Consider the following 14,380-nt stretch of genomic DNA (forward strand, 5'->3'; position numbering starts at 1 on the left):
GATATTGGGAAAGGAGTCTTCCCTGTGAGTGTGGGGAGGCCCTGGCACAGGGTGCCCAGAGCAGCTGTGGCTGCCCCTGGATCCTTAGAAGTGTCCAAGGCCAGGTTGGATGGGGCTTGGAGCCAGCTGGGATAGTGGAAGACATCCCATCACTTGGAATGAGATGGCTTGAAGGTCCCTTCCAACCCAAACCATTCTGTGATTCCACCATTCCGTGAACTCAGCCTCTGCCATTGCAATCCAGTCCACCAAACTTGTGGAATTCCAGTTTTCACCCTTCCCAGCACACACATTCCTTAGCTCTGAGCTCCAAGAAGCCCCAGGTGTGCTAGGATGGATGCTGTGGGTTCAGCATGGCCAGGCCACAGCAAGGGTGTAACTCACTGTTTCATTAGGGGGAATTAATCCTTCTTTAAGGGCCTGCTAATGATTCGACAATATTATTGTTATGTTAAGGTTGGGGGAATTAGAGAAAGAGCACTTGTGTGAATGTGTCAACACATTAAAAACGCAGCTCCATTTAGGCAGACACTCAGGTTAATGTGTTACATATTAAAAAGTCCAATTTCCTTTGCTGGCTGCAAATAACAACGGAGATTATTGACACTGAATGATTTGCAATGTTCTCGCTTGCTTTTCGCCTCTTGTGTTTGTGTGCTCTGTCTGATTTATAATGATTGGAGCTCTGGCTCTATAAATTTTCCCTGTTAGGAAAATGTGGAGCTGGGTTTATAAGATACAAGAAGAAAGGGGAAAACAAAGCGTGCTGCCATGCACGGATATGGGAACGAGAACGGGATCTGTTCTTTTATAAACACCAATAAACCCATTCTCCTAATTAAATCAGCATCTTGCTCCTCTAGTAGGAGTCCAGTGGGTCTACCCACAGGAGTTTCTGCACTTCTGGCTCTGCCTGGGGTGTCCCTAAGGAAGGTCCCAGAGACCCCGGTGGGACACATCCTGGTGTGGTGGATGGGATTGTGCTGGGGTCCTCAATAACCAGCCCTGCTGGGACACACAGCACCACCAGAAACCCTATAAATCCTCATTCCTCTGCTCAAGAGAAGCAAAAGGCCCTGCCATTATTGGCCTTCTCTCTTCCAGACCATGGAAGGCAAATCCAGCACTTTTCACCAAGTGCAAATGGGAGAAAGTGAAAACCAGAGGCTCTGGGGACCAAGCCGGGCACAGGTGGAAGGTTTGCAGACAGCTGATGACGGGGCAAGCTTTGTGTTGGTCAAAAGCATGCAAAAATCCTAAAACTGCCCTCCCAAATCCCCAGCCAGAGGAAAAAATGCCCCAGTTTTTCCAAGGATGGTGCAAGCTCTGCCGTGGATAAATTGGGACTGGTGGCCGGCCCTGATATCCCAAAGTTGTGGCTTTGTCACCTGCTTCAGGCTAAAGCAGAGTGTCACAGGAGGCTTCTCGGAGTCACCCTGAGACATGAGCCTGTAAATGTGTCAATAAGAGGTGAAAAACCTAAAAAACCACATGTCTGAAAGGTATTTCTGCTGAATATGGAGGGCACAAGGGAGGGACAGCTCCTTGTGCTGCTATCATGGCATCCTGTGATAACATCACCAACTCAGGTGCATGTTTTGGGTCTGCAAAAACAGATATTCAGATTTAAAGCTACTGCTCTTGCTGCTTGCATCAGGTAGATGTGGCATTTTAGTGGTTCAGCCTAGGGAATCCACCTGCTCCTGAGAGCAAAGCTGGGTGGCACTTTGGGTTCTGCCCTCATTAAATCAGTGTTGGGTAATCATCAAATCTCTCTGTGGACTCACAAATATTGGAGCCTGGAGAGGCACAGTGGGCGTTTCTGACTTCCAAAGTGGGTAGCAGAGGGTGATGCCCTTCCTGTGACACTGCTGCATTTTACCCCTTGCAGGATGGTCCTCCAGGAGATGTGGAGCAACTCTTGAATTTAGATGGCATTCCAAGTGTGCTGAGGAAAAAAAAAAGAGATATTTATGTGCCTGGCTGAGCTGTGACTCAAAGCCCCAAGAGCTGGGTGCACACTCCTGAGATGAATTGAATGCACAGTTCAAAATTGACTTTATAGACTCCTCATCAATAAATCCTCAAAGGCTTTGGTATCAGAATCCAAAGCAGCTCTGGAAATCATTAGATCTGCAGTCAGTAATTGATAACACGCATTTCAAACGTGGAAACGAATTAGCCTTTGGCATAGGGGGGGCTCAGACTGTATCCAATTTCATTAGGCAAGAAATTCAAATGATCAACGAGTGGCCTTTATTGTTCTGCTCTGGGAAGGGAACCCTTTGTTATCTCTTCGCCTTTTTCTTCTTGGCTACAAAGTTTCCAGAGCTCAAAAGAAACCTCATGGTTTAGGAAGATGCCACATCTGATTTTCCACCTCTCCAGAGCCCAGGATTTGGGACTGGATACACAGAGGGTGCTTTGTACCCATCATTAACAGCTCAGTTTCTCCTGGCAGTGCCACAAAATGCCAAAAACTCTTTCCCAAGAAGCTGTGAGAGCCCTGATGGGTGAGGTGTGAGTGAAAGCCCCTCTGCCAGCCACATACACATCTTGTGTCACCAAATAAATGCTTACAGGTCATCTCCCTGCTCAGAAACTTCCAGGCACTGCTCTCACTGACTTCAAAACACACAGAAAAATCTCCTGCTGGACCAGGGAACGTGGCAGGAACAGCTCCTCCACCCCGAGATGAGCTGCGGGACCCAGACTGGTTCTTCTCCCCCTCCATCCCACTCCCAGCAGGAGTCTGGCCATGCTTGAGCACATTTTAGCGAGCAGGGAATGTGGAACAGTTGGTGGTACTGCTGCTCGGGCCAGTGGAAATATTTCATCTTGGTTTTCCACAGTGAAATAAAAGGAGAAGACGCCCCCTCCCAGCATTGTTTTGGTTTATTTTAGCTGCACAACAAGGCTGATTTGAAGGCAGGAAACCAAGTTGCCCATCTCAATCTCAGTGTGTCACAAGGCAAAGTTTGCACAGTTCAGGCTTGGTTTTCCTCTTCAGAAGAAGAAGGCCAGGAAAACTAAAAAATAGGAGACTCTCATGTAAAAAAAAAAATAAAGTAATAATTTTGGACCAATATTTAGAGGAATCATTCACTGTTTCTGCTCCAGTTCCACCCACCAGCATGGAGATATTTTTGCCTGCAAGACACACCAATCCTTCAGACGTGTCCCTTCCCCAGAACGTGCTGCACTTCCCGCCCCGTTCTCCTTCCTGGACCCACGGAACCAAACCTTTCTTTTTGCCTACACTAAAAGTGCCTTCCCATAGTGTGGCACGTTTTCCCTGTAATGTTCTCTTCTGTGGATTAATTAATCACCTCCAATTCCCTCAAGTTTTCATTCCTTAGTGTATTTTTTATCTCTCTGCCCACTCCTGTTGCCCTCCTTGTTCCCTCCATCCAGATCCTTGGGAAATCTGGGGAACAGTGCCTGGGGACCCCTGCCCAGCCCAATTATTCTACAGTTTTGGCCTCCCTGGTTTACACCCCTGGGAGGATGCAGACCCTCTCCACAGCCATGGGAAGTTGGTGCTTAAGGGCTGTCCTGATGGGTGACATCCCCCATTCCTTTCCAGCTGCTGTTGGCAGACAGGAGACTTTGCCCTTATCCCTGCTAAATTCTGTTCTGTTTTTATTTTCAGACTTTTTATTACGTTATCAGCATCCTCCTGTGTTCAAACCCCATCCTCCTGTTCCTCTACAGTCCCACAATTTGGGAAGTCTCCACCCCATCCCCCAGAAGTGCTTTGCAGGACCAGACCTGAGACCAGCTCCTGCAAAACCTCATTTTTAAGTGTCTTGAGATGTTTTCTGGAGGTAAGAAAATTATTCCTCTTCTCCTTGGATATCTGACAGGCTGACAGACCTGATGGGACACGTCAGTCTCACATCTGCTCTCCTCAGGGTGGTCACACAGATTTTAGGGCTGCTGGAGGGAGAGACAGGCTCCCAGCTTGGTGACTCATGGAATTCTGGTGTAGGTGACCTCCAAAAGTGTGAAAAACTGAGCACTGGGAGGACTTTTAATTTGTCCCAAGCCGGCGGCAGTCTGGAGGAAGAGACGGATGCTGTCCTGGCAGCTCCAAGCAACCCATTTCCTTCCTCATCCCTCTTCAATCAGATAAAAAACTGTACAGACTCCACAAGCATAAATCTGAAATTTGTCACATTTATAGGAGCAAAAAAAGCAAAAAGCAAAAGAAAAACCCCACAGCTCCTCTTTTGTTTGCTCTGGGCAGCATCCCAAACTCACCCCAAAGTGCAGGAGTGATCTTAGCTGGGCCATTAGAGGAATTGAATCCAGACCTCTCCAAAATATCACCAAAAATCACAGGGAAACCCAGATGGTTCAAGAGAACTCAAGTCAGGCACTCCAAAGTGAGGAAGTCTGGGATTTAAGGTGCTGGCAAATGCTCTTGGAAGAGGGATGGCAGGACCTGGTCAGAGACACGGCCTGGGTGCTTCCTCAGCACCGTGTTCTCCCACGGAAATGAGGTTCTAATGGATTCCTTTAACCTGTCTGAGTCACGAGGGTGTTTTTCCCTTCCCTTGCTCTGAGCTCCAGAGGGAGACGCCTCCCCACTGAATGCTGCCAGGACCCCGCTGTGCTGCTGCTCAGCAAAGCAAACTCCTCCTGGCTGAGCTTCAGGAGGGTGGGAGGTTGTTAGAAATTCTACTTGAAGAAGGTCCAGAAACATCAAAAGTCCTCAGTGGTTGCTGTGGACCCCTGGGGTCATCCCGGTGTGCCAAAATCAATAGTGCCCTTCCATATTGATCCTGAAATTTGAGATTAAAGCCATTTTCTGCTGCCAGCTGCCGGCTGGAAAAGCGAAGGAGGAATGAAAAGTTCTCACCAGAAGAAACAAAAGCAAAGCAAGAAGAAAAGGGATTGAGTTGTGTTCCTTTGTAGGGAATAATCAGCTTTAAGCAAGATGAGGTTTAGGTCTCAGCACGCTGAGCACAACCAGGGCTGGTTCATTATCACCCAGCCAATGAGTTTGCAACGAAGGATTAACAACATCTTAAACAGATGCTTCCAATGAACTTCCCAAAATATATGGGGTGGGTTTGGGTTTTTTTTCTCTACCAGGGATTAGAAGGCTGGAGAGTAATTAGTTCTGAAATATTTTGGCTGGATTACTGCATGCTGCTGTCGGAAGGGATGTAACTCTCTCTCACCAGTCTGCCTAATTCGTTCCATTTTGTATCTCAAATTCATTTATATTGTCTGTGGATTTGCTGAAGGTATAAATAGAACCAAATCCCAGTTTTCACTTGGAATTTGTCAGTGCACTTTTTTCCTTGAGAGCCATCTCAAAAAGCAATTTTTAAACTTCTTTTTTTCTTTTTTTTTTTTTTTCTTTTTTTTTTTGCTGTAGCATTGCAGAGCCAGAGTTATGCCCCAGATTTCCTCAGATACCCCCTGGTCTTGCATTTGCAGTTTTGAGGTGTTTGATCTTGGACAAATCGGGAGAGCCACGGTGATTTTGTTGATGAAACCCTCAGGAAATGAGATAATTTGAGACACAATGAGTGATTTGGCATGAGGGTATCCTTGGACCCACTTTCTGGAATGGCTGAGCATACAAACAGGATGACCAGGAATCCTAGCATGAGGTGGCAGCACTCAACACCTCTCAGGGACAGCCACTGCTTCCATAATTTGGGCATTTTTGCCCCAAGCCAAGCTGGAGACCATTCCTGAGACATGCAGAATTCCTGATGGTTCCTTCTTTCTTTGGGAAAAGAAAGGGGGCTGACCTGGGTGAGAGGCCATCCACCTCCAGGGAGCTGTGGAAATCTCATTTATTCATGGGAATTGCCTGGGAATGCAATCCCTTGTCCAGGGTGGACTTGCAGGAATTAGTCAGGAAGCACTGCAAAGTTTCAAGGCTCCCAAAACCACTTTTCTACTCCCAGGCAAATTAAATACCAAGGAAAACCCAGCCCTAAGTAATCAAATAAGTGCTCCAAATGAATTATTGGCCCTTTCCTGTTGGATACTGGGTGTCAGCCAGGCCTGGAAGTGGACAGAGCTCTGGAAGATGGTAAATCCCATTAACAGTCACAGACATGTTGTCATGATGGAGAGGAGGGGGAATTGTCCTGCTGGTTCCTCCAGTGACATTCCCACCTTGCCTGGACTGAGGTGTCCATATGGAGTGCACACTGCAGTGGTATTGCTTCCCATTGCAATTCCAGTTTCTCCTCCAGTCCAGAACAGCAGAGATCCCCTGGGCTGGCTGAAACCCAGACCCCTTTGGGAATGAGAGAACCCCAAATTTTCCCTCCAGGAGCAGGATAGGACGACCAACATCACACTGTCATTTCCATCTGATCCACAATTCCTCTCCAAACCCAATGTGTTTGGTCCTCAGAGTGTTTTTTTGCCAAGGACAAAATCTTCCTTTGCCAGATCTAATAAAATGAGCTCTCCCCACACCTGATTCTCCCTGATCCCATCAATCCCTGCATTTCACTTCACTCCAGCATCAGTTGTTGCTCTTGGTTCCAGAGAGAGTGTGAAATATTTACAACAATCCCCCCTTTATTTTCCAGGTCACCCTATCACTGGGATTTGGCAACCTTCAGGGAAGATGAAAGCAAAGGATCTTTATCACGGAGCCCAGAAGAATTTACAGTCCAAATAAACCAATTTGAAGGAGCAGGAGACGGGGCTTTGGAGGTCTGAGCTGTAACTTGTCTGCATTCTGCTGCCTCAGAGTAAAATGGGATATTTATAGGAAGGAAAAGTGTGTCCATTTAGGCTGACATTTGGAGGCAACCTCCTTGTTTCTACATATTCATGAAGCAAGGAGAGCGTGTGAGCATCTCTGCAGCCAGGAGAACGCTCCTTCCCAGCATTTTCTACATCATTCTGCTTTGCACTGATTCCGTTTTGTCTGGGTTTGCGTGGCTCCTCTTCATTACACGGGTCTGAGGTGCAGGGATGTGTGACAGTGGTGGTCTCTGGAGGGAGGAACTGGTGTTTTGGTGCATCCTGGTGTTCTGGCTGGCAGGGCCATGGGCTGTGCCCTCCACATCTGGCACCAAGCCCCACCCTCGGTGTCACACCACAGGCACACCTGCTCAGGTCTTGTCTGAACATGCCCATCAAATCTGTTTGTACCCTCCCCTTCCTCCCTCTCTCCCAGGCATGGCTGAGAAATCAGAGGGGTTTAGATGTTCTGATCACACTGGGAAATTTGGGAAGTGGGAGGAGAAGGGAGGTGGATCCCTTCCCATCCAGGGATCTCGGGAGGGGAGCCACAATTCAGGGTCATAAAACAGAATGTGGAGCCACCTGAGCCTCATGGCAGAGCAGCTTCCCTTCCTTCCAGTGCATCCCAAGAGTTAAAGCTGGCTTTTAGGACATCTGAGGAAGGTGGCTCTACATGGGAGTAAAAAGGAAAAAGACTTAGGACTGCTCTCCAGCTGCATCCTTGGAGAAATGGTCCTTCCAAAGGTGTCTGGACAGTCCTTGGTGTCTTCAGGGTCACTCTTGTCTTCCCTCACTCCTGTGCCCTGGGGGACACCTGGATGCAAGGACAAGGAGTGATGGCTTTAAATTAAAATGGGATAAATTTAGGTCAGACATGAGGAAGAAATTATTTACAATGAAATGGTGAGGCCCTGGCACAGGTTGCCCCCCAGAGAAGCTGTGGCTGCCCCTGGATCCCTGGAAGTGTCCAAGGCCAGGCTGGACAGAGCTTGGAGAAATGTGGGATGGTGGAAAGCATCTCTGCCCATGGCAGTAGGTGGAAGGTGAGGGTGTTTCAGGTCTCTTCTAACCTAAACCATTCAATGGTTCTGTGATGCCCAGCAAATACTGGTGTCCCACCACTCCTTCAGAGACTTCTGGTCTCAGCAGAGATCCTTGGGGGTCAGAAATGGCCATTCTGTCCTGCTGTGAAAACTGCAGCTTTGTTCCTACCCTGCCTTCCCTATCAGCCTGGCCTCTCACATGAGACTCCAGGTTTTTGGTGCAGAATCCAGCCAAAAGCCTTGGGAATGTGCAGGAGTGCACAGGAGCAGACTGTTCTTCTCATGTCTCAGATGTGTGAAAAGTGATTGCCATTTATGAAGGGCGGGGACCCTTCCCTGAATTATCCCATTTATCCAGAAGTATTATTCACTCTTTCCTTAATCCCACTTTCCACCCATGAACCCAGAGGTGCTCTGTATCTCCCTGGGTTTCCCTGACCTTGTTTGGAAGCCTTTCTTTGCCCATCTCCCTGGTTCCCAGACTGAAGGAAACATTTGCAGGAGCTCAGGGCTGGGGCTTCTGCAGACCCATTGCTTGTGCACAAAAAATTGAATTATTTGTTCCTCTTTTCCCTTTCCTTGATTGTCCCTGCTCACCTCTGCAGGTTTCCTGCTTCTGTGCTTGGAAAAGGCTGTGGTTTCACTTTTCCTGCCTATTCCCTCTGTTCTGGGCAGGATTGGTGCTCCTCTTCATCTTCCCTGGTGCAGAACAGCCTCTGCCTTTCACTTCTTCAATTTTTACCTCCTTGTTCTTCCCAGCGTCCAACTCATGAGGAAATCCAACCACCCAGAGCCTTCAAAAACCCTCACAAACACAGAATTTGTGCCCACCCATCACCATTACGCGCAGGTTTTTATTCTATATGTTTCTCCAGCTCTGAGGCTGGTTTATATGTGCATATATTTGACCTCAGAGGGATTATTGCAGCCACAAGAGTAAATAATGCAGCGGTGAATTATAAAAGTGAATACCTGAAGATGAAACCTGCCCTATCCCACTCACTGCCTCCTAATGGGAATGCCTGTGATTTATGACCTTCTGATAAAGGCATTCTGATGGAGAAAAGATGCAGTTAGAGGCAGGCAGGAAAAGGTGTCACGTAGTTTATGGGCTTTGAACTTTTATTCTGGGGCTAGAAACACAGATCTAAAAGGCTATTTATCAGAGCTGGGGGAACATGAAGATATTTGCTGATATTTTTAACATATTACTTTCAAATATTGCTGGAAAAGCTGGGTTTTCCAGCAAGAAATTTCTGACCAGGTTGTAAATATGTTTTCTCCCCAAATATTGATATTTTTTCCCATTTATTTTGCCCCTGACAACGAGGATTGCTGAAAAATGCAATTTTTTTGCTCTTAATGTATAGGACAATGTATCGATACTTTGGGAAAATGAAGATGTTGGAGCCTTTAGGCCTAGAAGTGATAAATGGAGACTGTCTAGGGTGAGATAATTACAAAAGAGTTGCAATTATTGTTGAAAATCCGGGCTAATTTGCATGCAAGGCTGCCAGGTTCTGTTTCGAGAAGGTGAACGAGCTGGATTGACAAATTTGTTAAATCTGCTGGAGAAGCACAGTTTAAAATAATAACAATAATTAGCAGTAATATAATTGATCTATTTTGCTCTGTGCATGACAGGAATTCACTTCCAATTGAACCAGCAAATTAAAGCAACATTTAGCATACTAAACAATATTGCTGCAGAAAACCTCTATTTATATCTGCCAATAATTGTTATCTAACTCGGAGGGATGCAGCAGTCACCTTGTGGTGCAGCAGACGTGGGAATCGCTGGAGAACTGCTGGAATTTTCCAATAAAAGGGACAATATCTGGAGCATCAAGACAGGGCAATAATCCACTGCTCCTTATGCTACCAGTGAGCTGGATTTTTGTGTTAGGAGGTTAAATAAAATTCAGTTTGGTGGCCCAGCTTGTGTTCTCTGGTTTGAAATAGATTATATTAAATCTGGAAGTGTGAGGAGAGGTTGGATTGAAAAACCCACCACAGCAGTCAGTCTGTGGTGCCCCTCATGCCATCAACAAACTGATGTCCAGGGGATTCAGTGGAATTCAGTTTGATGTCCAGATGGATATCTTCTGGTTTGAAAGCAAATAAATTAAACTTACAAGTGTGGGGAGAGGATGGACAAAAGAAAAACATGACAACATCACTCTGGGGGGAAAACAGCCTTTTCACTGCTTTCCACAGTGAAAGCAGTGGAAGTTGCAGCATGATCCTGGGAAAACAAAAGGGGCACCACTTTGGGGGGAAAACAGCCTTTGGAAGTGAAAGCAGTGGAAGTTGCAGCATGATCCTGGGAAAACAAAAGGGGCAAATCCTTTTCTGTTCCTTCTGGAGTTTTTTGGATGGAATCAGGAGGTTTTTCCATCTGGCTGTATGAGTATGTATCTCTGCCTTTGCTGTCGTTCAGAGTTGTGTTATAAAACCCCAGAGAAATCAAAACTGGGTTTTGGACATTGTCAGGTCTAAGCCAGAAAAAACAAAGCTCAATGGAAAGCTCAGCAAAGCCTTGCCCAGGGCCAGGCTTGTGCCATCCCAGGAGAGCCCTTCCACCCCAATCTCCAGTCCCTGGCTCTCCCAGCCTCTGGAAGCTGCTCCAGAGGGCAGGTGCAGGAGGTTGGCACATGGGCTGTGCCAGCTGTGCCGAGGCCACGCTGTGCCCCCTGGTTTGGAGAAGACAGAGCCTTTCCCTCCTCCCTGCCTGAAGAAGAGGGTTTGAAGAGATTCCATTATTCCCCATGGCCTGGAGGTCAGCATGTCCAATTGGAGCAAACCTGAGCTCTCAGCCACAGTGTCCTGAGGAGATGCTGCCCACAGGCCCCTGCTGATCCCTTGGTGACCCTTCCCAAACTGGGTCGTTAATTGTCTCAATACTAGTTTGATTTTGTGAGCCTCTCCACAGCACTTGGCAGTTTTGTCCCTCCCTTGCCTTTGCCTCCCCTCGACAGGAGGTCAAGGTCTACAGCTCAAACTCTGTCTGAGGGGTTCTTGCTGAAGTAGGAACAGGTTGGATTTTTTTAATTCATTTTTTCTGATATCTGACCAGGAAAATGCACCATCCTGCTCAGTGCTCACCAAGGGCAGCTCCTCTCTGAAGTCCTGGGTCACATATTCCCGTGTGCTCCCTATGTCTGCTTCCCACCCCAGTGATTCCCAGGAAGTTGGCAGGTGTGTTATGGAGGAAGGAAAGGTTCTCCAGGGGAAAGGAGATGCTCTGCAGCCCAGGTGGTCACACACAGCCTGGGTGGGGACAGGAGCTGGATCCTGCTGCGCTTTGGAGCCTCAGGCTGGAATTCTCTGGGACACATCATTTACATCCTTGGGTGTGGAGCTGCTGGAGAGAGACCAGAGGAGGAGCCAGGGTGAGCAGAGGGATGGAGCAGCTCTGCTGGGAGGGAAGCCTGGCACAGCTGGGATTGTTTACCTGGAGAAGAGAAACTCTGGGGTGACCTAGTGGTGACCTTCCATTGCCTGAAGGAGCCAACAGGAAACTTGGAGAGAGAATATTCCCAAGGGACAGAGTGCCAGGTCATGGGAATGGCTTCCCACTGGCAGAGGGCAGGGATGGATGGGATATTGGGAGGGTCGTGAGGCCCTGGCACAGCGTGCCCAGAGAAGCTGTGGCTGCCCCATCCCTGGAATTGTTCCAGGCCAGGTTGGAGAGGGCTTTGAGCAACCTGGGACAGTGGAAGGTGTCCCTTCCTCTGGCATTGGATGGTGTTTAAGATGTCTCCAGGAGAACTTCTCTCCCTTGGCACTCCCTGGAGTTGAGTCAATAAAGTTAATGGAGCTCAGAGAGGGAGTCATCCAACCAAAGGAGAGTTTTAATTCTTTTTCCCATTTTAGGAAATGACAAAAGCTGTCATAGACTCTGCTCCCAGCAAGTACTGTCTGAGTCCTGGTGGAAGATTTCCCTAGAGAGCCCACTTCCAGCCTAAGGAATCCCAGCCCCATGGGAACCCCAGCCCCAACAAGAAAATTGTTTCTCCCTCCTAGACCTGGTCTAGACCTCATCTGTCTTGCTGAAGCTAGTCCCACCATTTTGATTTGGATGGGATATTGGGAAGAAATTCTTCCCTGTGAGGGTGGTGAGGCCCTGGCACAGGGTGCCCGGAGAAGCTGTGGCTGCCCCTGAATCCCTGGAAATGTTCCAGGTCAGGTTGGACAGGGCTTGGAGCAACCTCAGCTAGTGGAAGGTGTCCCTATCCATGGCAGGGATGGAACTGGATGGTTTTAAGGTCCCTTCCAACCCAAACCATTCCATGATTTCAAGCAGCTCCTGCACTCTGATTCAAAGTCTGACCATAGGGGTCCTTCTACAGCCTTGGCTCATGTGTGGAAAAGATCTTCAAGGCCGAGGCAAATTCCTCCTCCACAGCATTGCATCTCATCCCTGAAGGGAAATACCAGGTTGAAAGAGTCAGGATGGTGCCCAAAACTGAGCCTGAGAGGTCCTGACAGATCTCCATGGCACATGTCAGACTCCATCTGGCTCCCTGCTGCATTTAATAAGTGACCTGCTTTTCCAGGGACTGACATTAGTGAAAAAACTGCTTAATTTTACTGATTAATTAACACAGGGAAGAGGTCTGACCATGCTGTGGAGGTAGTAATGTTCCTTACTGCACCACGAGGGGATGGTTCCAATCTGTGACCCCGGAGCAGCTGGATCATTACTGCCTGTTGAACAGACACCAGAATCCTCTTTCCTGTGGGTGAGCCAAGCACTCACAAAAGGAAATATATGCCTGGTTTTTGGCATCAGGAGATCAGGAGATAAGGACAGAGCAGGAAGGGCATGAAGTGCATGCCTGTCTCCAGGAACGTCAGCCAGCCACGTGCCAGGAATTTCGGGGAGGAGGCGTCTGCTCTGTCCAAAGGAGGAGTTGAAAGGAAAGCAGAGGAAACCTTGCCTTTTGTTCTCGGGTGGGTGATCAGAGTGAGGCAGCTGGGGAGGGAGGGGGGAGATGGTTCTGGATGTGAGGCAGCAGCAGCAGGGCACGGAATCCACGCTCCTGGGGTTTGGGAGCACATCCCGAGTGCTGGGATGGATTTACAGCCCGCTGAGCTCTCCTGGGGGTTTGGTGACCCAGCAGGCCTGGGGATAGACAGGGGAGCAGGAACTGCTCCTCAGCCTTTGGCTGGGTTGTAGCTGTGGCCAGGGGCCTGGGGACCTTCCCCTGCAGCATTTGGTGGTGGCAGCTTGGGTTTGGTGCTGGTGACAGGGCTGGTGGTGGCCCTGGCTCAGCACTGACCTGTCACCCCCAGGCCAATCCTTCAGATACCAGTCCCAGGGAGCTTTTCCCTCCCTCAAGGAGTGGTGTGGTTATAAAGGAGGAATGAGGTTAAAAACCCAGGCACCCTCAGCATGGGCTGTGTTTTCATCCTCGGGAAATTAATTCAGTTACTGCAATCACAATTCCATTTCCTACTTCAGTCTTTCCTCGTCTTTCCGTAAGATCAAAAACAGTTTGGTGACAAATTCCTCTGATTCCTTCTTCTCTTTTTTCTACATTTGATGTCAATTATCTCTGCAAATTCCTGCTCTGATGCCATTAACCATCCTTCCCTTCATCCTTTTATTCCTGCACAGAGGTCAGCAGCTCTGGCTTCTGCAGGACACTTCCCAAGGAAAGGTCAAAGAGGCTGAGATGCCACCACCATCATCCTGTTTTCCCAAGGGTCACTCTCCTAGCCTTTTGGAACAATCTGGATGCCTCTTCCTCCTTTTCCCTCATGATACAGACATCATGGATGCATTTTGAATATCCGATCTGACAATACCTTCCTCCCTAATCATCCCTCCAGACCTGCTCTGAGATTTTTGTGGTAAATCCAGCACCAGATCCAGGAGAAAGCGTCTCAGGCGAATATTGTGGAGTTTCTTCCCCCGTAGGAAAATGTAGTCGGACTGAAATCAAAACATTTTGAAGGAAACGTGTTGATTTCGACTGGGAAGTATCAAAACAGATTGTTTCAACTTTCTCGGTTTGTTTTGACAGTATCAAAATGTTTCATTTCCATGAGGTAAAAACATTTGGGGTTGATTTTGCTCTCAGCTTAGTTTTCATTTTCCCTTTCCTTGAAATCATTGTATTTTTGTCATGAAAATCTTGAATAGAAGCTTGTGGAAGTGTCAAAATCCCCAAATGGGAACCCTTCAGTGTTCCCAGGTCAGAGTGGAAGCCGTCCTTTCTCCTGGGCACCCCCAGCCCATCACAGCCCCCCAAAGAGGGCAGAAATAAACCCAAACCACCTCTGGAGCCAGGCAGAGGAGAAGGAACCACGGTCTTTCCTCACTTTATTTCCTCTCATCCTGATGTTTGCTGCCAACCCTTTGGGGTGCTGCTGGAATTCCCCACCCTGTGCTAAAAAAGCTTTATGGAAGCCATGAAAGCCAAGCCACATCTTCATTTCTCACCTCCGCTCTTAACAGCTTTTGTTCCTGGAAGGAAGGAAGTGTTTTATGTCCTTTAGTGAGGCAGATCCATCAGCAGACTAAGGAAAACAATTAAAGCAAGGTAACACGTAGGAATTAACCTTTAGGGGGTAGACCCAGCTCAAATGACTCCTCT

This window comes from Passer montanus, unplaced genomic scaffold (genome assembly GCF_014805655.1).
Source record: "Passer montanus isolate IOZ18808 unplaced genomic scaffold, ASM1480565v1 scaffold115, whole genome shotgun sequence".
Lineage (NCBI taxonomy): Eukaryota > Metazoa > Chordata > Aves > Passeriformes > Passeridae > Passer > Passer montanus.